This window comes from Rattus norvegicus, chromosome 1 (assembly GCF_021556685.1).
Source record: "Rattus norvegicus strain SHRSP/BbbUtx chromosome 1, alternate assembly SHRSP_T2T, whole genome shotgun sequence".
NCBI classification, from domain to species: domain Eukaryota; kingdom Metazoa; phylum Chordata; class Mammalia; order Rodentia; family Muridae; genus Rattus; species Rattus norvegicus.
This window is the reverse complement of record NC_141534.1, coordinates 122,254,804-122,281,503: the sequence shown is the minus strand read 5'-3', so window position 1 is coordinate 122,281,503 and position 26,700 is coordinate 122,254,804. Positions and strand designations below refer to the sequence as shown.

Here is a 26,700-nt window from a genome sequence, read left to right as displayed (position 1 = left end):
CCTCCTCTTCTAGGATCTAAGAATGTGAGCATGCAAGTTTGTTTCTTACACACACTCCTTCTAGGAATTTTATATTTTGGTATGGCCGTAGAAGATAGGCATGGAGTGTCTGCAGGATTATCTTTCCTTATGGTCTTGATGAGGCCTTGCTGAAGGTTAACTTGGCATTCTGGCTATGTGTTTTGGGGCTGATGGTAGTCCTGATATCTTAGACATTGTTTTTTTCTCCAAGCAAATATCAACAAGAAATTGTGTTTCCATTTGATTATGAAAGTGAGCTGTATGCTTAGGATCATGCTGTTGATAATAACATATATCTCAGGGACTACAGGTTATGCTTGTGTTTGGTGACCTGAGAGGGTTTGAACAGACACTTTCTCTGTGGTGATCAATGTCAGATACCGCAGCAATAGCACTCACAGGAATTTAGTACCAGTCAAAACCTGAATAGGAGATATATGAGCATGGTCAGAGACAGAGAGAAAGAACAATTGTTGAAGAGGCTAAGCATGTGTGAGACAGAGGAAGACGGTGAGAGACAGAAAGAGAGAGGGGTGGGAGAGGGGGGGTGAAGTGGAAAAGAGGACACTGTGATATTAAAGCAGATATCTTGATTGAGAGAAATAAGGAAACCAAATAGAGAGAATGTGAGTTTGAAACTGAGAAGCTAGGAGAGTCACTGCAAGTCAATTTCAGAGAGAAAGTGAAGAAGCGAGAGAGAGAAAGAGTACATAAGAAGTCCATTCATCTAATGTGGATGAGAATCTTATATGATATTTGAATCGGTTCTCATCGAAGGCAGAGTAGGAATAATAGGTGTAGTATGTTATGATTATGGAGGGTTCTCCGATTGTGAGCAAAGCTATTAAGATTCTGGTGGTTTCCATGGGAAGAGTAAGGCCTGATTTTCTCTGTCATATCCGGCTGAACTGAGATTTACTTATCTTTGTAGACAACTTCCATTAAGCCATGTTGTTGGTCTCATTCTTTTGTGTACCTCGTGCCAATTTCTTTGGATGGTTCTCAAGTGATGTATATACTACTGTAGTTTTCGTTATCAGATATTGACTTCGTCCCATCTTAAGAACTTTGTTGCATGGTAACCTCCAGGAATTCGGTGATATAATTGGGAAAATTATGTCCGCAAACAGTTCCTTGGAGGAAAAATATCTCTGATATGGATTGTGAGGGCAAATTTCTAGAGGACGGAAGGAGTGCTGAGAGAGCCCAAGTGTTCGATAAATTAAGAACTAACAACAATGCATCACAGTCTCCATGATTTGCAAGGAATCCAATAAAGTGGGGGAATGTGCTATTTGCTTTACTTTCAGGGACAGAGTCCCTGTCTCATACCGGACAAGCACGGCTTGGAGAGGAACTGAGTATGGAACATCAGATGAATTTGGAAGAACCCTAACATCGCCTGCCCTGAAGTCCTCAGTTGAAGCTCTCTTGCCTGAGGATACCTGAGTGAAAGGTAAGAAACACTTGACTTTCCAAAGGAACTCAAAGTGCTCAGGTGTTGATGGAGCTCGCAGGAGTTCCCAACCTTGAATCATGATCCTTTGGGACCTGGTTCAGGCTCACTGCCTGTGGCTACTCCTGTGATTGGAGAATAGGCCCATTGGTTCGTGGTAAAGGATGTGAATGTCTTGAATTCTGTTCGCTCACCAAACCTGATCTATTTTGAGTATACTAAGTGTCATGGCCTTGGGTACACCAGTGTGCTTGGATCGATGATGATTTCCAATAAAACATTCCTTGGAAAGCTGAACAAAATGAGTGAAAACTCAATACCGCCACTGTCATCGTGACTGAGGTCCAGCACCTGGGATCACAAATGTCACTGAGGGACTCACATGGCCTCCATTCACCTTGCGAGACTTGGATCCAGTGAGAGAGCCTTCAGAATGTTCTTTGCTTGCCTAAATCACCAGAAATCATGGCCTAAATCAAGGCTTCACCTTTTGCTCTAATGATAACATGCTTTCCGGTTGAGGAGATCATTGTCAGTATCTTGGAAGTTAGCCCTACCAACTCCATCAGCAATAATGTATAGTAGGTTGTGAGGCAAATGTAAGTTTAGCGGGGGCAGCATAGTTCAACAATGTACACTGGAATGTCAGGAAATGTGTTTCTGTCCGTGTCTGAAGCCTTCGCATGAATGATAACCCTTCTGTTTCATAAAACAGAGATACATAACGGGAAGGTTACAGGCGACATGTGGAATGAGGCAGTAGCAATTCTCAGGAACTATGGGAATGTGGACTCTTCCTGTGTGAAAACAAAGCTCTGTTTTCTTGAAAGACTGATTGTGGCCATGGCAATTAGGTTGGAAAGAGAGCCTTGGAATTTAAAAGGTTGGCATGTAGCCTTCTTGTCGGAGGATTCTAGAAGTGCATGCTTTCAAATGTCCCAGGATTCATACCACCTTCATGGATGTATGGAGAACACAAATTTTAATCCTAGTTTCTATGTTTATTGTTGGGACAATTTTTGTCAGTCTATCCGGGTAGTTTGCCAGCAGTTCTTATGGATTGACTGTACCAAAATGGTCTGGACAAACATCTCCTCCTCTTCTAGGATCTAAGAATGTGAGCATGCAAGTTTGTTTCTTACACACACTCCTTCTAGGAATTTTATATTTTGGTATGGCCGTAGAAGATAGGCATGGAGTGTCTGCGGGATTATCTTTCCTTATGGTCTTGATGTGGCCTTGCTGAAGGTTAACTTGGCATTCTGGCTATGTGTTTTGGGGCTGATGGTAGTCCTGTTATCTTAGACATTGTTCTTTTCTCCAAGCAAATATCAACAAGAAATTGTGTTTCCATTTGATTATGAAAGTGAGCTTTATGCTTAGGATCATGCTGTTGATAATAACATATATCTCAGTGACTACAGGTTATGCTTGTGTTTGGTGACCCTAGAGGGTTTGAACAGACACTTTCTCTGTGGTGATCAATGTCAGATACCACAGCAATAGCACTCACAGGAATTTAGTACCAGTCAAAACCTGAATAGGAGATATATGAGCATGGACAGAGACAGAGAGAAAGAACAATTGTTGAAGAGGCTAAGCATGTGTGAGACAGAGGAAGACAGTGAGAGACAGAAAGAGAGAGGGGTGGGAGAGGGGGGGTGAAGTGGAAAAGAGGACACTGTGATATTAAAGCAGATATCTTGATTGACAGAAATAAGGAAACCAAATAGAGAGAATGTGAGTGAGAAACTGAGAAGCTAGGAGAGTCACTGCAAGTCAATTTCAGAGAGAAAGTGAAGAAGCGAGAGAGAGAAAGAGTACATAAGAAGTCCATTCATCTAATGTGGATGAGAATCTTTTATGATATTTGAATCGGTTCTCATCGAAGGCAGAGTAGGAATAATAGGTGTAGTATGTTATGATCATGGAGGGTGCTCCGATTGTGGCCAAAGCTATTAAGATTCTGGTGGTTTCCATGGGAAGAGTAAGGCCTGATTATCTCTGTCATATCCGGCTGAACTGAGATTTACTTATTTTTGTAGACATCTTCCATTAAGCCATGTTGTTGGTCTCATTCTGTTGTGTACCTCGTGCCAATTTCTTTGGATGGTTCTCAAGTGATGTACATACTACTGTAGTTTTTGGGATCAGATATTGGCTTCGTCCCATCTTAAGAACTTTGTTGCATGGTAACCTCCAGGAATTCGGTGATAGAATTGGGAAAATTATGTCCCCAAACAGTTCCGTGGAGGAAAAATATCTCTGATATGGATTGTGAAGGCAAATTTCTAGAGGACGGAAGGAGTGCTGAGAGAGCCCAAGTGTTCGATAAATTAAGAACTAACAACAATGCATCACAGTCTCCATGATTTGCAAGGAATCCAATAAAGTGGGGGAATGTGCTATTTGCTTTACTTTCAGGGACAGAGTCCCTGTCTCATACCGGACAAGCACGGCTTGGAGAGGAACTGAGTATGGAACATCAGATGAAGTTGGAAGAAGCCTAACATCGCCTGCCCTGATGTCATCACTTGAAGCTCTCTTGCCTGAGAATACGTGAAGTGAAAGGTAAGAAACACTTGACTTTCCAAAGGAACTCAAAGTGCTCAGGTGTTGATGGAGCTCGCAGGAGTTCCCAACCTTGAATCATGATCCTTTGGGACCTGGTTCAGGCTCACTGCCTGTGGCTACTCCTGTGATTGGAGAATAGGCCCATTGGTTCATGGTAAAGGATGTGAATGTCTTGAATTCTGTTTGCTCACCAAACCTGATCTATTTTGAGTATACTAAGTGTCATGGCAGGGGGTACACCAGCGTGCTTGGATCAATGATGATTTCCAATAAAACATTCCTTGGAAAGCTGAACAAAATGAGTGAAAACTCAATACCGCCACTGTCATCGTGACTGAGGTCAAGCACCTGGGATCACAAATGTCACTGAGGGACTCACATGGCCTCCATTCACCTTGCGAGACTTGGATCCAGTGAGAGAGCCTTCAGAATGTTCTTTGCTTGCCTAAATCACCAGAAATCATGGCCTAAATCAAGGCTTCACCTTTTGCTCTAATGATAACATGCTTTCCGGTTGAGGAGATCATTGTCAGTATCTTGGAAGTTAGCCCTACCAACTCCATCAGCAATAATGTATAGTAGGTTGTGAGGCAAATGTAAGTTTAGCGGGGGCAGCATAGTTCAACAATGTACACTGGAATGTCAGGAAATGTGTTTCTGTCCGTGTCTGAAGCCTTCGCATGAATGATAACCCTTCTGTTTCATAAAACAGAGATACATAACGGGAAGGTTACAGGCGACATGTGGAATGAGGCAGTAGCAATTCTCAGGAACTATGGGAATGTGGACTCTTCCTGTGTGAAAACAAAGCTCTGTTTTCTTGAAAGACTGATTGTGGCCATGGCAATTAGGTTGGAAAGAGAGCCTTGGAATTTAAAAGGTTGGCATGTAGCCTTCTTGTCGGTGTATTCTAGAAGTGCATGCTTTCAAATGTCCCAGGATTCATACCACCTTCATGGATGTATGGAGAACACAAATTTTAATCCTAGTTTCTATGTTTATTGTTGGGACAATTTTTGTCAGTCTATCCGGGTAGTTTGCCAGCAGTTCTTATGGATTGACTGTACCAAAATGGTCTGGACAAACATCTCCTCCTCTTCTAGGATCTAAGAATGTGAGCATGCAAGTTTGTTTCTTACACACACTCCTTCTAGGAATTTTATATTTTGGTATGGCCGTAGAAGATAGGCATGGAGTGTCTGGGGGATTATCTTTCCTTATGGTCTTGATGTGGCCTTGCTGAAGGTTAACTTGGCATTCTGGCTATGTGTTTTGGGGCTGATGGTAGTCCTGTTATCTTAGACATTGTTCTTTTCTCCAAGCAAATATCAACAAGAAATTGTGTTTCCATTTGATTATGAAAGTGAGCTGTATGCTTAGGATCATGCTGTTGATAATAACATATATCTCAGTGACTACAGGTTATGCTTGTGTTTGGTGACCCTAGAGGGTTTGAACAGACACTTTCTCTGTGGTGATCAATGTCATATACCACAGCAATAGCACTCACAGGAATTTAGTACCAGTCAAAACCTGAATAGGAGATATATGAGCATGGACAGAGACAGAGAGAAAGAACAATTGTTGAAGAGGCTAAGCATGTGTGAGACAGAGGAAGACAGTGAGAGACAGAAAGAGAGAGGGGTGGTAGAGGGGGGGTGAAGTGGAAAAGAGGACACTGTGATATTAAAGCAGATATCTTGATTCACAGAAATAAGGAAACCAAATAGAGAGAATGTGAGTGAGAAACTGAGAAGCTAGGAGAGTCACTGCAAGTCAATTTCAGAGAGAAAGTGAAGAAGCGAGAGAGAGAAAGAGTACATAAGAAGTCCATTCATCTAATGTGGATGAGAATCTTATATGATATTTGAATCGGTTCTCATCGAAGGCAGAGTAGGAATAATAGGTGTAGTATGTTATGATCATGGAGGGTGCTCCGATTGTGGCCAAAGCTATTAAGATTCTGGTGGTTTCCATGGGAAGAGTAAGGCCTGATTATCTCTGTCATATCCGGCTGAACTGAGATTTACTTATTTTTGTAGACAACTTCCATTAAGCCATGTTGTTGGTCTCATTCTGTTGTGTACCTCGTGCCAATTTCTTTGGATGGTTCTCAAGTGATGTACATACTACTGTAGTTTTCGGGATCAGATATTGGCTTCGTCCCATCTTAAGAACTTTGTTGCATGGTAACCTCCAGGAATTCGGTGATAGAATTGGGAAAATTATGTCCCCAAACAGTTCCGTGGAGGAAAAATATCTCTGATATGGATTGTGAGGGCAAATTTCTAGAGGACGGAAGGAGTGCTGAGAGAGCCCAAGTGTTCGATAAATTAAGAACTAACAACAATGCATCACAGTCTCCATGATTTGCAAGGAATCCAATAAAGTGGGGGAATGTGCTATTTGCTTTACTTTCAGGGACAGAGTCCCTGTCTCATACCGGACAAGCACGGCTTGGAGAGGAACTGAGTATGGAACATCAGATGAAGTTGGAAGAAGCCTAACATCGCCTGCCCTGATGTCATCACTTGAAGCTCTCTTGCCTGAGAATACGTGAAGTGAAAGGTAAGAAACACTTGACTTTCCAAAGGAACTCAAAGTGCTCAGGTGTTGATGGAGCTCGCAGGAGTTCCCAAACTTGAATCATGATCCTTTGGGACCTGGTTCAGGCTCACTGCCTGTGGCTACTCCTGTGATTGGAGAATAGGCCCATTGGTTCATGGTAAAGGATGTGAATGTCTTGAATTCTGTTCGCTCACCAAACCTGATCTATTTTGAGTATACTAAGTGTCATGGCAGGGGGTACACCAGCGTGCTTGGATCGATGATGATTTCCAATAAAACATTCCTTGGAAAGCTGAACAAAATGAGTGAAAACTCAATACCGCCACTGTCATCGTGACTGAGGTCAAGCACCTGGGATCACAAATGTCACTGAGGGACTCACATGGCCTCCATTCACCTTGCGAGACTTGGATCCAGTGAGAGAGCCTTCAGAATGTTCTTTGCTTGCCTAAATCACCAGAAATCATGGCCTAAATCAAGGCTTCACCTTTTGCTCTAATGATAACATGCTTTCCGGTTGAGGAGATCATTGTCAGTATCTTGGAAGTTAGCCCTACCAACTCCATCAGCAATAATGTATAGTAGGTTGTGAGGCAAATGTAAGTTTAGCGGGGGCAGCATAGTTCAACAATGTACACTGGAATGTCAGGAAATGTGTTTCTGTCCGTGTCTGAAGCCTTCGCATGAATGATAACCCTTCTGTTTCATAAAACAGAGATACATAACGGGAAGGTTACAGGCGACATGTGGAATGAGGCAGTAGCAATTCTCAGGAACTATGGGAATGTGGACTCTTCCTGTGTGAAAACAAAGCTCTGTTTTCTTGAAAGACTGATTGTGGCCATGGCAATTAGGTTGGAAAGAGAGCCTTGGAATTTAAAAGGTTGGCATGTAGCCTTCTTGTCAGTGTATTCTAGAAGTGCATGCTTTCAAATGTCCCAGGATTCATACCACCTTCATGGATGTATGGAGAACACAAATTTTAATCCTAGTTTCTATGTTTATTGTTGGGACAATTTTTGTCAGTCTATCCGGGTAGTTTGCCAGCAGTTCTTATGGATTGACTGTACCAAAATGGTCTGGACTTATCTCCTCCTCTTCTAGGATCTAAGAATGTGAGCATGCAAGTTTGTTTCTTACACACATTCCTTCTAGGAATTTTATATTTTGGTATGGCCGTAGAAGATAGGCATGGAGTGTCTGCGGGATTATCTTTCCTTATGGTCTTGATGTGGCCTTGCTGAAGGTTAACTTGGCATTCTGGCTATGTGTTTTGGGGCTGATGGTAGTCCTGTTATCTTAGACATTGTTCTTTTCTCCAAGCAAATATCAACAAGAAATTGTGTTTCCATTTGATTATGAAAGTGAGCTGTATGCTTAGGATCATGCTGTTGATAATAACATATATCTCAGTGACTACAGGTTATTCTTGTGTTTGGTGACCCTAGAGGGTTTGAACAGACACTTTCTCTGTGGTGATCAATGTCAGATACCACAGCAATAGCACTCACAGGAATTTAGTACCAGTCAAAACCTGAATAGGAGATATATGAGCATGGGCAGAGACAGAGAGAAAGAACAATTGTTGAAGTGGCTAAGCATGTGTGAGACAGAGGAAGACGGTGAGAGACAGAAAGAGAGAGGGGTGGGAGAGGGGGGGTGAAGTGCAAAAGAGGACACTGTGATATTAAAGCAGATATCTTGATTGAGAGAAATAAGGAAACCAAATAGAGAGAATGTGAGTGAGAAACTGAGAAGCTAGGAGAGTCACTGCAAGTCAATTTCAGAGAGAAAGTGAAGAAGCGAGAGAGAGAAAGAGTACATAAGAAGTCCATTCATCTAATGTGGATGAGAATCTTATATGATATTTGAATCGGTTCTCATCGAAGGCAGAGTAGAAATAATAGGTGTAGTATGTTATGATCATGGAGGGTGCTCCGATTGTGGCCAAAGCTATTAAGATTCTGGTGGTTTCCATGGGAAGAGTAAGGCCTGATTATCTCTGTCATATCAGGCTGAACTGAGATTTACTTATTTTTGTAGACATCTTCCATTAAGCCATGTTGTTGGTCTCATTCTGTTGTGTACCTCGTGCCAATTTCTTTGGATGGTTCTCAAGTGATGTACATACTACTGTAGTTTTCGGGATCAGATATTGGCTTCGTCCCATCTTAAGAACTTTGTTGCATGGTAACCTCCAGGAATTCGGTGATAGAATTGGGAAAATTATGTCCCCAAACAGTTCCGTGGAGGAAAAATATCTCTGATATGGATTGTGAGGGCAAATTTCTAGAGGACGGAAGGAGTGCTGAGAGAGCCCAAGTTTTCGATAAATTAAGAACTAACAACAATGCATCACAGTCTCCATGATTTGCAAGGAATCCAATAAAGTGGGGGAATGTGCTATTTGCTTTACTTTCAGGGACAGAGTCCCTGTCTCATACCGGACAAGGATGGCTTGCAGAGGAACTGAGTATGGAACATCAGATGAAGTTGGAAGAAGCCTAACATCGCCTGCCCTGAAGTCCTCAGTTGAAGCTCTCTTGTCTGGGGATACCTGAAGTGAAAGGTAAGAAACACTTTACTTTCCAAAGGAACTCAAAGTACTCAGGTGTTGATGGAGCTCGCAGGAGTTCCCAACCTTGAATCATGATCCTTTGTGACCTGGTTCAGGCTCACTGCCTGTGGCTACTCCTGTTATTGGAGAATAGGCCCATTGGTTCGTGGTAAAGGATGTGAATGTCTTGAATTCTGTTAGCTCACCAAACCTGATCTATTTTGAGTATACTAAGTGTCATGGCAGGGGGTACACCAGCGTGCTTGGATCGATGATGATTTCCAATATAACATTCCTTGGAAAGCTGAACAAAAAGAGAAAACTCAATACCGCCACTATCATCGTGACTGAGTTCCAGCACCTGGGATCACAAATGTCACTGAGGGACTCACATGGCCTCCATTCATCTTGTGAGACTTGGATCCATTGAGAGAGCCTTCAGAATGTTCTTTGCTTGCCTAAATCACCAGAAATCATGGCGTAAATCAAGGCTTCACCTTTTGCTCTAATGATAACATGCTTTCCGTTTGAGGAGATCATTGTCAGTATCTTGGAAGTTAGCCCTACCAAATCCATCAGCAATAATGTATAGTAGGTTGTGAGGCAAATGTAAGTTTAGCGGGGACAGCATAGTTCAACAATGTACACTGGAATGTCAGGAAATGTGTTTCTGTCCGTGTCTGAAGCCTTCACATGAATGATAACCATTCTGTTTCATAAAACAGAGATACATAACGGGAAGGGTACGGGCGACATGTGGAAAGAGGCAGTAGCAATTCTCAGGAACTATGGGAATGTGGACTCTTCCTGTGTGAAAAGAAAGCTCTGTTTTCTTGAAAGACTGATTGTGGCCATGGCAATTAGTTTGGAAAGAGAGCCTTGGAATTTAAAAGGTTGGCATGTAGTCGTCTTGTCGGTGGATTCTAGAAGTGCATGCTTTCAAATGTCCCAGGATTCATACCACCTTCATGGATGTATGGAGAACACCCATTTTAATCCTAGTTTCTATGTTTATTGTTGGGACATTTTTTGTCAGTCTATCCGGGTAGTTTGCCAGCAGTTATTATGGATTGACTGTACCAAAATGGTCTGGACATACATCTCCTCTTCTAGGATCTAAGAATGTGAGCATGCAAGTTTGTTTCTTACACACACTCCTTCTAGGAATTTTATATTTTGGTATGGCCGTAGAAGATAGGCTTGGAGTGTCTGCGGGATTATCTCTCCTTAAGGTCTTGATGTGGCCATGCTGAAGGTTAACTTGGCATTTTGGCTAAGTGTTTTGGGACTGATGGTAGTCCTGTTTTCTTAGACATTGTTCTTTTCTCCAAGCAAATATCAACAAGAAATTGTGTTTCCATTTGATTAAGAAAGTGAGTTGTATGCTTAGGATCATGCTGTTGATAATAACATATATCTCAGTGATTACAGGTTATGCATGTGTTTGGTGACCTGAGAGGGTTTGAACAGACACTTTCTCTATGGTGATCAATGTCAGATACCACAGCAATAGCACTCACAGGAATTTAGTACCAGTCAAAACCTGAATAGGAGATATATGAGCATGGGCAGAGACAGAGAGAAAGAACAATTGTTGAAGTGGCTAAGCATGTGTGAGACAGAGGAAGACAGTGAGAGACAGAAAGAGAGTGGGGGGGAGAAAGGGGAGGTGAAGTGGAAAAGAGGACACTGTGATATTAAAGCAGATATCTTGATTGACAGAAATAAGGAAACCAAATAGAGAGAATGTGAGTGAGAAACTGAGAAGCTAGCAGAGTCACTGCAAGTCAATTTCAGAGAGAAAGTGAAGAAGCGAGATAGAGAAAGAGTACATAAGAAGTCCATTCATCTAATGTGGATGAGAATCTTATATGATATTTGAATCGGTTCTCATCGAAGGCAGAGTAGGACTAATAGGTGTTGTATGTTATGATTATGGAGGGTGCTCCGATTGTGGCCAAAGCTATTAAGATTCTGATGGTTTCCATGGGAAGAGTAAGGCCTGATTTTCTCTGTCATATCCGGCTGAACTGAGATTTACTTAATTTTGTAGACAACTTCCATTGAGCCATGTTAGTAGTCTCATTCTGTTGTGTACCTCGTGCCAATTTCTTTGGATGGTTCTCAAGTGATGTACATACTACTGTAGTTTTCGGGATCAGATATTGGCTTCGTCCCATCTTAAGAACTTTGTTGCATGGTAACCTCCAGGAATTCGGTGATAGAATTGGGAAAATTATGTCCCCAAACAGTTCCTTGGAGGAAAAATATCTCTGATATGGATTGTGAGGGCAAATTTCTAGAGGATGGAAGGAGTGCTGAGAGAGCCCAAGTGTTCGATAAATTAAGAACTAACAACAATGCATCACAGTCTCCATGATTTGCATGGAATCCAATAAAGTGGGGGAATGTGCTATTTGCTTTACTTTCAGGGACAGAGTCCCTGTCTCATACCAGACAAGGACGGCTTGCAGAGGAACTGAGTATGGAACATCAGATGAAGTTGGAAGAAGCCTAACATCGCCTGCCCTGATATCATCAGTTGAAGCTCTCTTGCCTGAGGATACCTGAAGTGAAAGGTAAGAAACACTTGACTTTCCAAAGGAACTCAAAGTGCTCAGGTGTTGATGGAGCTCGCAGGAGTTCCCAACCTTGAATCATGATCCTTTGGGACCTGGTTCAGGCTCACTGCCTGTGGCTACTCCTGTGATTGGAGAATAGGCCCATTGGTTCGTGGTAAAGGATGTGAATGTCTTGAATTCTGTTCGCTCACCAAACCTGATCTATTTTGAGTATACTAAGTGTCATGGCAGGGGGTACACCAGCGTGCTTGGATCGATGATGATTTCCAATAAAACATTCCTTGGAAAGCTGAACAAAATGAGTGAAAACTCAATACCGCCACTATCATCGTGACTGAGGTCCAGCACCTGGGATCACAAATGTCACTGAGGGACTCACATGGCCTCCATTCATCTTGCGAGACTTGAATCCAGTGAGAGAGCCTTCAGAATGTTCTTTGCTTGCCTAAATCACCAGAAATCATGGCCTAAATCAAGGCTACACCTCTTGCTCTAATGATAACATGCTTTCCAGTTGAGGAAATCATTGTCATTATCTTGGAAGTTAGCCCTACCAACTCCATCAACAATAATGTATAGTAGGTTGTGAGGCAAATGTAAGTTTAGCGGGGACAGCATAGTGCAACCCTGTACACTGGAATGTCAGGAAATGTGTTTCTGTCCCTGTCTGAACCATTCTCATGAATGATAACCCTTCTGTTTCATAAAACAGAGATACATAACGGGAAGGTTACAGGCGACATGTGGAATGAGGCAGTAGCAATTCTCAGGAACTATGGGAATGTGGACTCTTCCTGTGTGAAAACAAAGCTCTGTTTTCCTGAAACACTGATTGTGGACATGGCAATTAGGTTGGAAAGAGAGCTTTGGAATTTAAAGGTTGGCATGTATCCTTCTTGTCGGTGGATTCTAGAAGTACATGCTTTCAAATGTCCCAGGATTCATACCACCTTCATGGATGTATGGAGAATACCCATTTTAATCCTAGTTTCTATGTTTATTGTTGGGACATTTTTTGTCAGTCTATCTGGGTAGTTTGTCAGCAGTGCTTATGGATTTACTGTACCAAAATGGTCTGGACATACATCTCCACCTATTCTAGGATCTAAGAATTTGAGTATGCAAGTTTGTTTCTTACACATACTCCTTCTAGGAATTTTATATTTTGGTATGGCCGTAGAAGATAGGCATGGAGTGTCTGCGGGATTATCTTTCCTTATGGTCTTGATGTGGCCTTGCTGAAGATTAACTTGGCATTTTGGCTATGTGTTTTGGGGCTGATGGTAGTCCTGTTATCTTAGACATTGTTCTTTTCTCCAAGCAAATATCAACAAGAAATTGTGTTTCCATTTGATTATGAAAGTGAGCTGTATGCTTAGGATCATGCTGTTGATAATAACATATATCTCAGTAACTACAGGTTATGCTTCTGTTTGGTGACCTTGAGAGGTTTTGAACAGACACTTTCTCTGTGGTGATCAATGTCAGATACCACAGCAATAGCACTCACAGGAATTTAGTACCAGTCAAAACCTGAATAGGAGATATATGAGCATGGACAGAGAAAGAGAGAAAGAACAATTGTTGAAGAGGCTAAGCATGGGTGAGACAGAGGAAGACAGTGAGAGACAGAAAGAGAGAGGGGTGGGAGAGGGGGGGGTGAAGTGGAAAAGAGGACACTGTGATATTAAAGCAGATATCTTGATTGACAGAAATAAGGAAACCAAATAGAGAGAATGTGAGTGAGAAACTGAGAAGCTAGGAGAGTCACTGCTAGTCAATTTCAGAGAGAAAGTGAAGAAGCGAGATAGAGAAAGAGTACATAAGAAGTCCATTCATCTAATGTGGATGAGAATCTTATATGATATTTGAATCGGTTCTCATCGAAGGCAGAGTAGGACTAAGAGGTGTAGTATGTTATGATTATGGAGGGTGCTCCGATTGTGGCCAAAGCTATTAAGATTCCGGTGGTTTCAATGGGACGAGTAAGGCCTGATTTTCTGTGTCTATCCGGCTGAACTGAGATTTACTTATTTTTGTAGACAACTTCCATTAAGCCATGTTAGTGGTCTCATTCTGTTGTGTACCTCGTGCCAATTTCTTTGGATGGTTCTAAAGTGATATACATACTACGTAGTTTTCGGGATCAGATATTGGCTTCTTCCCATCTTAAGAACTTTGTTGCATGGTAACCTCCAGGAATTCGGTGATAAAATTGGGAAAATTATGTCCCCAAACATTCCTTGGAGGAAAAATATCTCTGATATGGATTGTGAGGGCAAATTTCTAGAGGACGGAAGGAGTGCTAAGAGGTCCCAAGTGTTCGATAAATTAAGAACTAACAACAATGCATCACAGTCTCCATGATTTGCAAGGAATCCAATAAAGTGGGGGAATGTGCTATTTGCTTTACTTTCAGGGACAGAGTCCCTGTCTCATACCGGACAAGGACGGCTTGCAGAGGAACTGAGTATGGAACATCAGATGTAGTTGGAAGAAGCCTAACGTCGCCTGCCCTGATGTCATCAGTTGAAGCTCTCTTGCCTGAGGATACCTGAAGTGAAAGGTAAGAAACACTTCACTTTCCAAAGGAACTCAAAGTGCTCAGGTGTTGATGGAGCTCGCAGGAGTTCCTAACCATGAATCATGATCCTTTGGGACCTGGTTCAGGCTCACTGCCTGTGGCTACTCCTGTGATTGGAGAATAGGCCCATTGGTTCGTGGTAAAGGATGTGAATGTCTTGAATTCTGTTCGCTCACCAAACCTGATCTATTTTGAGTATACTAAGTGTCATGGCAGGGGGTACACCAGCGTGCTTGGATCGATGATGATTTCCAATAAAACATTCCTTGGAAAGCTGAACAAAATGAGTGAAAAGTCAATACCGCCACTATCATCGTGACTGAGGTCCAGCACCTTGGATCACAAATGTCACTGAGGGACTCACATGGCCTCCATTCATCTTGCGAGACTTGGATCCAGTGAGAGAGCCTTCAGAATGTTCTTTGCTTGCCTAAATCACCAGAAATCATGGCCTTAATCAAGGCTTCACCTTTTGCTCTAATGATAACATGCTTTCCAGTTGAGGAGATCATTGTCATTATCTTGGAAGTTAGCCCTACCAACTCCATCAACAATAATGTATAGTAGTTTGTGAGGCAAATGTAAGTTTAGCGGGGGCAGCATAGTGCAACCCTGTACACTGGATGTCAGGAAATGTGTTTCTGTCCCTGTCTGAACCTTCGCATGAATGATAACCCTTCTGTTTCATAAAACAGAGATACATAACGGGAAGGTTACAGGTGACATGTGGAATGAGGCAGTAGCAATTCTCAGGAACTATGGGAATGTGGACTCTTCCTGTGTGAAAACAAAGCTCTGTTTTCTTGAAAGACTGATTGTGGACATGGCATTTATGTTGGAAAGAGAGCATTGGAATTTAAAAGGTTGGCATGTATCCTTCTTGTCGGTGGATTCTAGAAGGACATGCTTTGAAATGTCCCAGGATTCATACCACCTTCATGGATGTATGGAGAACACCCATTTTAATCCTAGTTTCTATTTTTATTGTTGGGACATTTTTTGTCAGTCTATCCGGATAGATTGCCAGCAGTTCTTATGGATTGACTGTACCAAAATGGTCTGGACATACATCTCCACCTATTCTAGGATCTAAGAATGTGAGCATGCAAGTTTGTTTCTTACACATACTCCTTCTAGGAATTTTAGATTTGGTATGGCCGTAGAAGATAGGCATGGAGTGTCTGCGGGATTATATTTCCTTATGGTCTTGATGTGGCCTTGCTGAAGATTAACTTGGCATTTTGACTATGTGTTTTGGGGCTGATGGTAGTCCTGTTATCTTAGACATTGTTCTTTTCTCCAAGCAAATATCAACAAGTAATTGTGTTTCCATTTGATTATGAAAGTGAGCTGTATGCTTAGGATCATGCTGTTGATAAAAACATATATATTAGTGACTACAGGTTATGCTTGTGTTTGGTGACCTGAGAGGGTTTGAACAGACACTTTCTCTGTGGTGATCAATGTCACATACCACAGCAATAGCACTCACAGGAATTTAGTACCAGTCAAAACCTGAATAGGAGATATATGAGCATGGACAGAGACAGAGAGAAAGAACAATTGTTGAAGAGGCAAAGCATGTGTGAGACAGAGGAAGAGAGTAAGAGACAGAAAGAGAGAGAGAGGGGGAGGAAAGGGGGGGAAGTGAAAGAGGACAGTCTGATATTAAAGCAGATATCTTGATTGACAGAAATAAGGAATCCAAATAGAGAGAATGTGAATGAGAAACTGAGAAGCTAGGAGAGTCACTGCTAGTCAATTTCAGAGAGAAAGTGAAGAAGCGAGATAGAGAAAGAGTACATAAGAAGTCCATTCATCTAATGTGGATGAGAATCTTATATGATATTTGAATCGGTTCTCATCGAAGGCAGAGTAGGACTAATAGGTGTAGTATGTTATGATTATGGAGGGTGCTCCGATTGTGACCAAAGCTATTAAGATTCTGGTGGTTTCCAGGGAAGAGTAAGGCCTGATTTTCTCTGTCTATCCGGCTGAACTGAGATTTACTTATTTTTGTAGACAACTTCCATTAAGCCATGTTAGTGGTCTCATTCTGTTGTGTACCTCGTGCCAATTTCTTTGGATGTTTCTCAAGTTATGTACATACTACTGTAGTTTTCGGGATCAGATATTGGCTTCGTCCCATCTTAAGAACTTTGTTGCATGGTAACCTCCAGGAATTCGGTGATAGAATTGGGAAAATTATGTCCCCAAACAGTTCCTTGGAGGAAAAATATCTCTGATATGGATTGTGAGGGCAAATTTCTAGAGGACGGAAGGAGTGCTGAGAGAGCCCAAGTGTTCGATAAATTAAGAACTAATAACAATGCATCACAGTCTCCATGATTTTCAAGGAATCCAATAAAGTGGGGGAATGTGCTATTTGCTTTACTATCAGGGACAGAGTCCCTGTCTCATACCGGACAAGGACGGCTTGCAGAGGAACTGAGTATGGAACATCAGATGAAGTTGGAAGAAGCCTAACATCGCCTGCCCTGATGTCATCAGTTGAAGCTCTCTTGCCTGAGGATACCTGAAGTGAAAGGTGAGAAACACTTGACTTTCCAAAGGAACTCAAAATGCTCAGGTGTTGATGGAGCTCGCAGGAGTTCCCAACCTTGAAACATGATCCTTTGGGACCTGGTTCAGGCTCACTGCCTGTGGCTACTCCTGTGATTGGAGAATAGGCCCATTGGTTCGTGGTAAAGGATGTGAATGTCTTGAATTCTGCTCCCTCACCAAACCTGATCTATTTTGAGTGTACTAAGTGTCATTGCAGGGTGTACACCAGCGTGCTTGGATCGATGATGATTTCCAATAAAACATTCCTTGGAAAGCTGAACAAAATGAGTGAAAACTCAATACCGCCACTATCATCGTGACTGAGGTCCAGCACCTGGGATCACAAATGTCACTGAGGGACTCACATGGCCTCCATTCATCTTGCGAGACTTGGATCCATTGAGAGAGCCTTCAGAATGTTCTTTGCTTGCCTAAATCACCAGAAATCATGGCCTAAATCAAGGCTTCACCTTTTGCTCTAGGGATAACATGCTTTCCAGTTGAGGATATCATTGTCATTATCTTGGAAGTTAGCCCTACCAACTCCATCAACAATAATGTATAGTAGGTTGTGATGCAAATGTAAGTTTAGCGCGGGCAGCATAGTGCAACCCTGTACACTGGATGTCAGGAAATGTGTTTCTGTCCCTGTCTGAACCTTCGCATGAATGATAACCCTTCTGTTTCATAAAACAGAGATACATAACGGGAAGGTTACAGGCGACATGTGGAATGAGGCAGTAGCAATTCTCAGGAACTATGGGAATGTGGACTCTTCCTGTGTGAAAACAAAGCTCTGTTTTCTTGAAAGACTGATTGTGGCCATGGCAATTAGTTTGGAAAGAGAGCCTTGGAATTTAAAAGGTTGGCATGTAGCCTTCTTGTCGGTGGATTCTAGAAGGACATGCTTTCAAATGTCCCAGGATTCATACCACCTTCATGGATGTATGGAGAACACCCATTTTAATCCTAGTATCTATTTTTATTGTTGGGACATTTTTTGTCAGTCTATCCGGGTAGTTTGCCAGCAGTTGTTATGGATTGACTGTACCAAAATGGTCTGGACATACATCTCCACCTATTCTAGGATCTAAGAATGTGATCATGCTAGTTTGTTTCTTACACATACTCCTTCTAGGAATTTTATATTTTGGTATGGCCGTAGAAGATAGGCATGAAGTGTCTGCGGGATTATCTTTCCTTATGGTCTTGATGTGGCCTTGCTGAAGATTAACTTGGCATTTTGGCTATGTGTTTTGGGGCTGATGGTAGTCCTGTTATCTTAGACATTGTTCTTTTCTCCAAGCAAATATCAACAAGAAATTGTGTTTCCATTTGATTATGAAAGTGAGCTGTATGCTTAGGATCATGCTGTTGATAATAAATATATCTCAGTGACTAGAGGTTATGCTTGTGTTTGTTGACCTGAGAGGGTTTGAACAGACACTTTCTCTGTGGTGATCAATGTCAGATACCACAGCAATAGCACTCACAGGAATTTAGTACCAGTCAAAACCTGAAGAGGAGATATATGAGCATGGACAGAGACAGAGAGAAAGAACAATTGTTGAAGAGGCTAAGCATGTGTGAGACAGAGGAAGACAGTAAGAGACAGAAAGAGAGAGAGAGGGGGGGAAGAGAGGGGGTGGGAAGTGAAAGAGGACACTGTGATATAAAGCAGATATCTTGATTGACAGAAATAAGGAAACCAAATAGAGAGAATGTGAGTGAGAAACTGAGAAGCTAGGAGAGTCACTGCTAGTCAATTTCAGAGAGAAAGTGAAGAAGCGAGATAGAGAAAGAGTACATAAGAAGTCCATTCCTCTAATGTGGATGAGAATATAATATGATATTTGAATCGGTTCTCAGCGAAGGCAGAGTAGGACTAATAGGTGTAGTAAGTTATGATTATGGAGGGTGCTCCGATTGTGGCCAAAGCTATTAAGATTCTGGTGGTTTCCATGGGAAGAGTAAGGCCTGATTTTCTCTGTCTATCCGGCTGAACTGAGATTTACTTATTTTTGTAGACAACTTCCATTAAGCCATGTTAGTGGTCTCATTTGTTGTGTACCTCGTGCCAATTTCTTTGGATGGTTCTCAAGTGATGTACATACTACTGTAGTTTTCGGGATCAGATATTGGCTTCGTCCCATCTTAAGAACTTTGTTGCATGGTAATCTCCAGGAATTCGGTGATAGAATTGGGAAAATTATGTCCCCAAACAGTTCCTTGGAGGAAAAATATCTCTGATATGGATTGTGGGGGCAAATTTCTAGAGGACGGAAGGAGTGCTGAGAGAGCCCAAGTGTTCGATAAATTAAGAACTAACAACAATGCATCACAGTCTCCATGATTTTCAAGGAATCCAATAAAGTGGGGGAATGTGCTATTTGCTTTACTTTCAGGGACAGAGTCCCTGTCTCATACCGGACAAGGACGGCTTGCAGAGGATCTGAGTATGGAACATCAGATGAAGTTGGAAGAAGCCTAACATCGCCTGGCCTGATGTCATCAGTTGAAGCTCTCTTGCCTGAGGAGACCTGAAGTGAAAGGTAAGAAACACTTGACTTTCCAAAGGAACTCAAAATGCTCAGGTGTTGATGGAGCTCGCAGGAGTTCCCAACATTGAATCATGATCCTTTGGGACCTGGTTCAGGCTCACTGCCTGTGGCTACTCTTGTGATTGGAGAAGAGGCCCATTGGTTCGTGGTAAAGGATGTGAATGTCTTGAATTCTCTTCCCTCACGAAACCTGATCTATTTTGAGTATAGTAAGTGTCATGGCAGGGGTTACACCAGCGTGCTTGGATCGATGATGATTTCCAATATAACATTCCTTGGAAAGCTGAACAAAATGAGTGAAAACTCAATACCGCCACTATCATCGTGACAGAGGTCCAGCACCTGGGATCACAAATGTCACTGAGGGACTCACATGGCCTCCCTTCATCTTGCGAGACTTGGATCCATTGAGAGAGCCTTCAGAATGTTCTTTGCTTGCCTAAATCACCAGAAATCATGGCCTAAATCAAGGCTTCACCATTTGCTCTAATGATAACATGCTTTCCAGTTGAGGAGATCATTGTCATTATCTTGGAAGTTAGCCCTACCAACTCCATCAACAATAATGTATAGTAGGTTGTGAGGCAAATGTAAGTTTAGCGGGGGAGGCATAGTGCAACACTGTACACTGGAATGTCAGGAAATGAGTTTCTGTCCCTGTCTGAACCTTCGCATGAATGATAACCCTTCTGTTTCATAAAACAGTGATACATAACGGGAACGTTACAGGCGACATGTGGAATGAGGCAGTAGCAATTCTCAGGAAATATGGGAATGTGGACTCTTACTGTGTGAAAACAAAGCTCTGTTTTCTTGAAAGACTGATTGTGGCCATGGCAATTAGTTTGCAAAGAGAGCCTTGGAATTTAAAAGGTTGGCATGTAGCCTTCTTGTCGGTGGATTCTAGAAGGACATGCTTTCAAATGTCCCAGGATTCATACCACCTTCATGGATGTATGGAGAACACCCATTTTAATCCTAGTATCTAGTTTTATTGTTGGGACATTTTTTGTCAGTCTATCCGGGTAGTTTGCCAGCAGTTCTTATGGATTGACTGTACCAAAATGGTCTGGACATACATCTCCACCTATTCTAGGATCTAAGAATGTGAGCATGCAAGTTTGTTCCTTACACACAGTTCTTCTAGGAATTTTATATTTTGGTATGGCCGTAGAAGATAGGCATGGAGTGTCTGCGGGATTATCTTTCCTTATGGTCTTGAAGTGGCCTTGCTGAAGATTAACTTGGCATTTTGGCTATGTGTTTTAGGGCTGATGGTAGTCCTGTTATCTTAGACATTGTTCTTTTCTCCAAGCAAATATCAACAAGTAATTGTGTTTTCATTTGATTATGAAAGTGCGCTGTATGCTTAGGATCATGCTGTTGATAATAACATATATCTCAGTGACTACAGGTTATGCTTGTGTTTGGTGACCTGAGAGGGTTTGAACAGACACTTTCTCTGTTGTGATCAATGTCAGATACCACAGCCATAGCACTCACAGGAATTTAGTACCAGTCAAAACCTGAATAGGAGATATATGAGCATGGACAGAGACAGAGAGAAAGAACAATTGTTGAAGAGGCTAAGCATGTGTGAGACAGAGGAAGACAGTAAGAGACAGAAAGAGAGAGAGAGGGGGGGGAAGAGAAGGGGTGGGAGGTGAAAGAGGACACTGTGATATTAAAGCAGATATCTTGATTGACAGAAATAAGGAAACCAAATAGAGAGAATGTGAATGAGAAACTGAGAAGCTAGGAGAGTCACTGCTAGTCAATTTCAGAGAGAAAGTGAAGAAGCGAGATAGAGAAGGAGTACATAAGAAGTCCATTCATCTAATGTGGATCAGAATCTTATATGATATTTGAATCGGTTCTCATCGAAGGCAGAGTAGGACTAATAGGTGTAGTATGTTATGATTATGGAGGGTGCTCCGATTATGGCCAAAGCTATTAAGATTCTGGTGGTTTCCATGGGAAGAGTAAGGCCTGATTTTCTCTGTCTATCCGGCTGAACTGAGATTTACTTATTTTTGTAGACAACTTCCATTAAGCCATGTTAGTGGTCTCATTCTGTTGTGTACCTCGTGCCAATTTCTTTGGATGGTTCTCAAGTGATGTACATACTACTGTAGTTTTCGGGATCAGATATTGGCTTCGTCCCATCTTAAGAACTTTGTTGCATGGTAACCTCCAGGAATTCGGTGATAGAATTGGGAAAATTATGTCCCCAAAGAGTTCCTTGGAGGAAAAATATCTCTGATATGGATTGTGAGGGCAAATTTCTAGAGGACGGAAGGAGTGCTGAGAGAGCGCAAGTGTTCGATAAATTAAGAACTAACAACAATGCATCACAGTCTCCATGATTTTCAAGGAATCCAATAAAGTGGGGGAATGTGCTATTTGCTTTACTTTCAGGGACAGAGTCCCAGTCTCCTACCGGACAAGGACGGCTTGCAGAGGATCTGAGTATGGAACATCAGATGAAGTTGGAAGAAGCCTAACATCGCCTGCCCTGATGTCATCAGTTGAAGCTCTCTTGCCTGAGGATACCTGAAGTGAAAGGTAAGAAACACTTGACTTTCCAAAGGAACTCAAAATGCTCAGGTGTTGATGGAGCTCGCAGGAGTTCCCAACCTTGAATCATGATCCTTTGGGACCTGGTTCAGGCTCACTGCCTGTGGCTACTCCTTTGATTGGAGAATAGGCCCATTGGTTCGTGGTAAAGGATGTGAATGTCTTGAATTCTGCTCCCTCACCAAACCTGATCTATTTTGAGTGTACTAAGTGTCATGTCAGGGGGTACACCAGTGTGCTTGGAGCGATGATGATTTCCAATAAAACATTCCTTGGAAAGCTGAACAAAATGAGTGAAAACTCAATACCGCCACTATCATCGTGACTGAGGTCCAGCACCTGGGATCACAAATGTCACTGAGGGACTCACATGGCCTCCATTCATCTTGCGAGACTTGGATCCAGTGAGAGAGCCTTCAGAATGTTCTTTGCTTGCCTAAATCACCAGAAATCATGGCCTAAATCAAGGCTTCACCATTTGCTCTAATGATAACATGCTTTCCAGTTGAGGAGATCATTGTCATTATCTTGGAAGTTAGCCCTACCAACTCCATCAACAATAATGTATAGTAGGTTGTGAGGCAAATGTAAGTTTAGCGGGGGCAGCATAGTGCAACACTGTACACTGGAATGTCAGGAAATGAGTTTCTGTCCCTGTCTGAACCTTCGCATGAATGATAACCCTTCTGTTTCATAAAACAGTGATACATAACGGGAACGTTACAGGCGACATGTGGAATGAGGCAGTAGCAATTCTCAGGAAATATGGGAATGTGGACTCTTACTGTGTGAAAACAAAGCTCTGTTTTCTTGAAAGACTGATTGTGGCCATGGCAATTAGTTTGCAAAGAGAGCCTTGGAATTTAAAAGGTTGGCATGTAGCCTTCTTGTCGGTGGATTCTAGAAGGACATGCTTTCAAATGTCCCAGGATTCATACCACCTTCATGGATGTATGGAGAACACCCATTTTAATCCTAGTATCTAGTTTTATTGTTGGGACATTTTTTGTCAGTCTATCCGGGTAGTTTGCCAGCAGTTCTTATGGATTGACTGTACCAAAATGGTCTGGACATACATCTCCACCTATTCTAGGATCTAAGAATGTGAGCATGCAAGTTTGTTCCTTACACACAGTTCTTCTAGGAATTTTATATTTTGGTATGGCCGTAGAAGATAGGCATGGAGTGTCTGCGGGATTATCTTTCCTTATGGTCTTGAAGTGGCCTTGCTGAAGATTAACTTGGCATTTTGGCTATGTGTTTTAGGGCTGATGGTAGTCCTGATATCTTAGACATTGTTCTTTTCTCCAAGCAAATATCAACAAGTAATTGTGTTTTCATTTGATTATGAAAGTGCGCTGTATGCTTAGGATCATGCTGTTGATAATAACATATATCTCAGTGACTACAGGTTATGCTTGTGTTTGGTGACCTGAGAGGGTTTGAACAGACACTTTCTCTGTTGTGATCAATGTCAGATACCACAGCCATAGCACTCACAGGAATTTAGTACCAGTCAAAACCTGAATAGGAGATATATGAGCATGGACAGAGACAGAGAGAAAGAACAATTGTTGAAGAGGCTAAGCATGTGTGAGACAGAGGAAGACAGTAAGAGACAGAAAGAGAGAGAGAGGGGGGGGAAGAGAGGGGGTGGGAGGTGAAAGAGGACACTGTGATATTAAAGCAGATATCTTGATTGACAGAAATAAGGAAACCAAATAGAGAGAATGTGAATGAGAAACTGAGAAGCTAGGAGAGTCACTGCTAGTCAATTTCAGAGAGAAAGTGAAGAAGCGAGATAGAGAAGGAGTACATAAGAAGTCCATTCATCTAATGTGGATCAGAATCTTATATGAAATTTGAATCGGTTCTCATCGAAGGCAGAGTAGGACTAATAGGTGTAGTATGTTATGATTATGGAGGGTGCTCTGATTATGGCCAAAGCTATTAAGATTCTGGTGGTTTCCATGGGAAGAGTAAGGCCTGATTTTCTCTGTCTATCCGGCTGAACTGAGATTTACTTATTTTTGTAGACAACTTCCATTAAGCCATGTTAGTGGTCTCATTCTGTTGTGTACCTCGTGCCAATTTCTTTGGATGGTTCTCAAGTGATGTACATACTACTGTAGTTTTCGGGATCAGATATTGGCTTCGTCCCATCTTAAGAACTTTGTTGCATGGTAACCTCCAGGAATTCGGTGATAGAATTGGGAAAATTATGTCCCCAAAGAGTTCCTTGGACGAAAAATATCTCTGATATGGATTGTGAGGGCAAATTTCTAGAGGACGGAAGGAGTGCTGAGAGAGCGCAAGTGTTCGATAAATTAAGAACTAACAACAATGCATCACAGTCTCCATGATTTTCAAGGAATCCAATAAAGTGGGGGAATGTGCTATTTGCTTTACTTTCAGGGACAGAGTCCCAGTCTCCTACCGGACAAGGACGGCTTGCAGAGGATCTGAGTATGGAACATCAGATGAAGTTGGAAGAAGCCTAACATCGCCTGCCCTGATGTCATCAGTTGAAGCTCTCTTGCCTGAGGATACCTGAAGTGAAAGGTAAGAAACACTTGACTTTCCAAAGGAACTCAAAATGCTCAGGTGTTGATGGAGCTCGCAGGAGTTCCCAACCTTGAATCATGATCCTTTGGGACCTGGTTCAGGCTCACTGCCTGTGGCTACTCCTTTGATTGGAGAATAGGCCCATTGGTTCGTGGTAAAGGATGTGAATGTCTTGAATTCTGCTCCCTCACCAAACCTGATCTATTTTGAGTGTACTAAGTGTCATGTCAGGGGGTACACCAGTGTGCTTGGAGCGATGATGATTTCCAATAAAACATTCCTTGGAAAGCTGAACAAAATGAGTGAAAACTCAATACCGCCACTATCATCGTGACTGAGGTCCAGCACCTGGGATCACAAATGTCACTGAGGGACTCACATGGCCTCCATTCATCTTGCGAGACTTGGATCCATTGAGAGAGCCTTCAGAATGTTCTTTGCTTGCCTAAATCACCAGAAATCATGGCCTAAATCAAGGCTTCACCTTTTGCTCTAATGATAACATGCTTTCCAGTTGAGGAGATCATTGTCATTATCTTGGAAGTTAGCCCTACCAACTCCATCAACAATAATGTATAGTAGGTTGTGAGGCAAATGTAAGTTTAGCGGGGGCAGCATAGTGCAACAATATACACTGGAATGTCAGGAAATGTGTTTCTGTCCCTGTCTGAACCTTCGCATGAATGATAACCCTTCTGTTTCATAAAACAGAGATACATAACGGGAAGGTTACAGGCGACATGTGGAATGAGGCAGTAGCAATTCTCAGGAACTATGGGAATGTGGACTCTTCCTGTGTGAAAACAAAGCTCTGTTTTCTTGAAAGACTGATTGTGGCCATGGCAATTAGGTTGGAAAGAGAGCCTTGGAATTTAAAAGGTTGGCATGTAGCCTTCTTGTCGGTGGATTCTAGAAGGACATGCTTTCAAATGTCCCAGGATTCATACCACCTTCATGGATGTATGGAGAACACCCATTTTAATCCTAGTTTCTATTTTTATTGTTGGGACATTTTTTGTCAGTCTATCCGGGTAGTTTGCCAGCAGTTGTTATGCATTGACTGTACCAAAATGGTCTGGACATACATCTCCACCTATTCTAGGATCTAAGAATGAGATCATGCAAGTTTGTTTCTTACACACACTCCTTCTAAGAATTTTATATTTTGGTATGGCCGTAGAAGATAGGCATGGAGTGTCTGCGGGATTATCTTTCCTTATGGTCTTGATGTGGCCTTCTGAAGATTAACTTGGCATTTTGGCTATGTCTTTTGGGGCTGATGGTAGTCCTGTTATCTTAGACATTGTTCTTTTCTCCAAGCAAATATCAACAAGTAATTGTGTTTCCATTTGATTATGAAAGTGAGCTGTATGCTTAGGATCATGCTGTTGATAAAAACATATATATTAGTGACTACAGGTTATGCTTGTGTTTGGTGACCTGAGAGGGTTTGAACAGACACTTTCTCTGTGGTGATCAATGTCACATACCACAGCAATAGCACTCACAGGAATTTAGTACCAGTCAAAACCTGAATAGGAGATATATGAGCATGGACAGAGACAGAGAGAAAGAACAATTGTTGAAGAGGCAAAGCATGTGTGAGACAGAGGAAGAGAGTAAGAGACAGAAAGAGAGAGGGAGGGGGAGGAAAGGGGGGGAAGTGAAAGAGGACAGTCTGATATTAAAGCAGATATCTTGATTGACAGAAATAAGGAATCCAAATAGAGAGAATGTGAATGAGAAACTGAGAAGCTAGGAGAGTCACTGCTAGTCAATTTCAGAGAGAAAGTGAAGAAGCGAGATAGAGAAAGAGTACATAAGAAGTCCATTCATCTAATGTGGATGAGAATCTTATATGATATTTGAATCGGTTCTCATCGAAGGCATAGTAGGACTAATAGGTGTAGTATGTTATGATTATGGAGGGTGCTCCGATTGTGGCCAAAGCTATTAAGATTCTGGTGGTTTCCAGGGAAGAGTAAGGCCTGATTTTCTCTGTCTATCCGGCTGAACTGAGATTTACTTATTTTTGTAGACAACTTCCATTAAGCCATGTTAGTGGTCTCATTCTGTTGTGTACCTCGTGC

The 26,700-nt window shown here is 42.0% G+C and overlaps 1 long non-coding RNA gene and 10 other non-coding genes across 11 annotated transcripts; all 11 read left to right on the top strand.

Annotated features, from left to right (window-relative positions):
• The first annotated feature begins 1,730 nt into the window (after positions 1–1,730).
• On the top strand, positions 1,731–1,823 carry LOC148007571 (small nucleolar RNA SNORD116). Its single transcript, XR_015657181.1, has one exon. It is a non-coding gene; the product is annotated as a small nucleolar RNA SNORD116 (small nucleolar RNA).
• A 2,478-nt stretch (positions 1,824–4,301) lies between these two features.
• LOC148007570 (small nucleolar RNA SNORD116) lies at positions 4,302–4,394 on the top strand. The gene has a single exon (XR_015655644.1). It is a non-coding gene; the product is annotated as a small nucleolar RNA SNORD116 (small nucleolar RNA).
• A 2,078-nt stretch (positions 4,395–6,472) lies between these two features.
• Positions 6,473–11,755, top strand: LOC148007567 (uncharacterized). Its single transcript, XR_015646414.1, has 3 exons — positions 6,473–6,619; positions 9,042–9,188; positions 11,609–11,755. It is a non-coding gene; the product is annotated as an uncharacterized LOC148007567 (long non-coding RNA).
• LOC148007569 (small nucleolar RNA SNORD116) lies at positions 6,873–6,965 on the top strand. The gene has a single exon (XR_015655626.1). It is a non-coding gene; the product is annotated as a small nucleolar RNA SNORD116 (small nucleolar RNA).
• LOC148007568 (small nucleolar RNA SNORD116) lies at positions 9,442–9,532 on the top strand. Its single transcript, XR_015655683.1, has one exon. It is a non-coding gene; the product is annotated as a small nucleolar RNA SNORD116 (small nucleolar RNA).
• Positions 11,756–12,008: 253 nt separating the features above from the next.
• On the top strand, positions 12,009–12,101 carry LOC148007566 (small nucleolar RNA SNORD116). Its single transcript, XR_015656695.1, has one exon. It is a non-coding gene; the product is annotated as a small nucleolar RNA SNORD116 (small nucleolar RNA).
• Positions 12,102–14,577: 2,476 nt separating this feature from the next.
• LOC148007565 (small nucleolar RNA SNORD116) lies at positions 14,578–14,670 on the top strand. The gene has a single exon (XR_015655551.1). It is a non-coding gene; the product is annotated as a small nucleolar RNA SNORD116 (small nucleolar RNA).
• Positions 14,671–17,143: 2,473 nt separating this feature from the next.
• LOC148007564 (small nucleolar RNA SNORD116) lies at positions 17,144–17,236 on the top strand. Its single transcript, XR_015656692.1, has one exon. It is a non-coding gene; the product is annotated as a small nucleolar RNA SNORD116 (small nucleolar RNA).
• A 2,476-nt stretch (positions 17,237–19,712) lies between these two features.
• Positions 19,713–19,805, top strand: LOC148007563 (small nucleolar RNA SNORD116). The gene has a single exon (XR_015655594.1). It is a non-coding gene; the product is annotated as a small nucleolar RNA SNORD116 (small nucleolar RNA).
• Positions 19,806–22,286: 2,481 nt separating this feature from the next.
• LOC148007562 (small nucleolar RNA SNORD116) lies at positions 22,287–22,379 on the top strand. The gene has a single exon (XR_015655616.1). It is a non-coding gene; the product is annotated as a small nucleolar RNA SNORD116 (small nucleolar RNA).
• A 2,481-nt stretch (positions 22,380–24,860) lies between these two features.
• On the top strand, positions 24,861–24,953 carry LOC148007561 (small nucleolar RNA SNORD116). The gene has a single exon (XR_015655613.1). It is a non-coding gene; the product is annotated as a small nucleolar RNA SNORD116 (small nucleolar RNA).
• Positions 24,954–26,700: the final 1,747 nt, after the last annotated feature.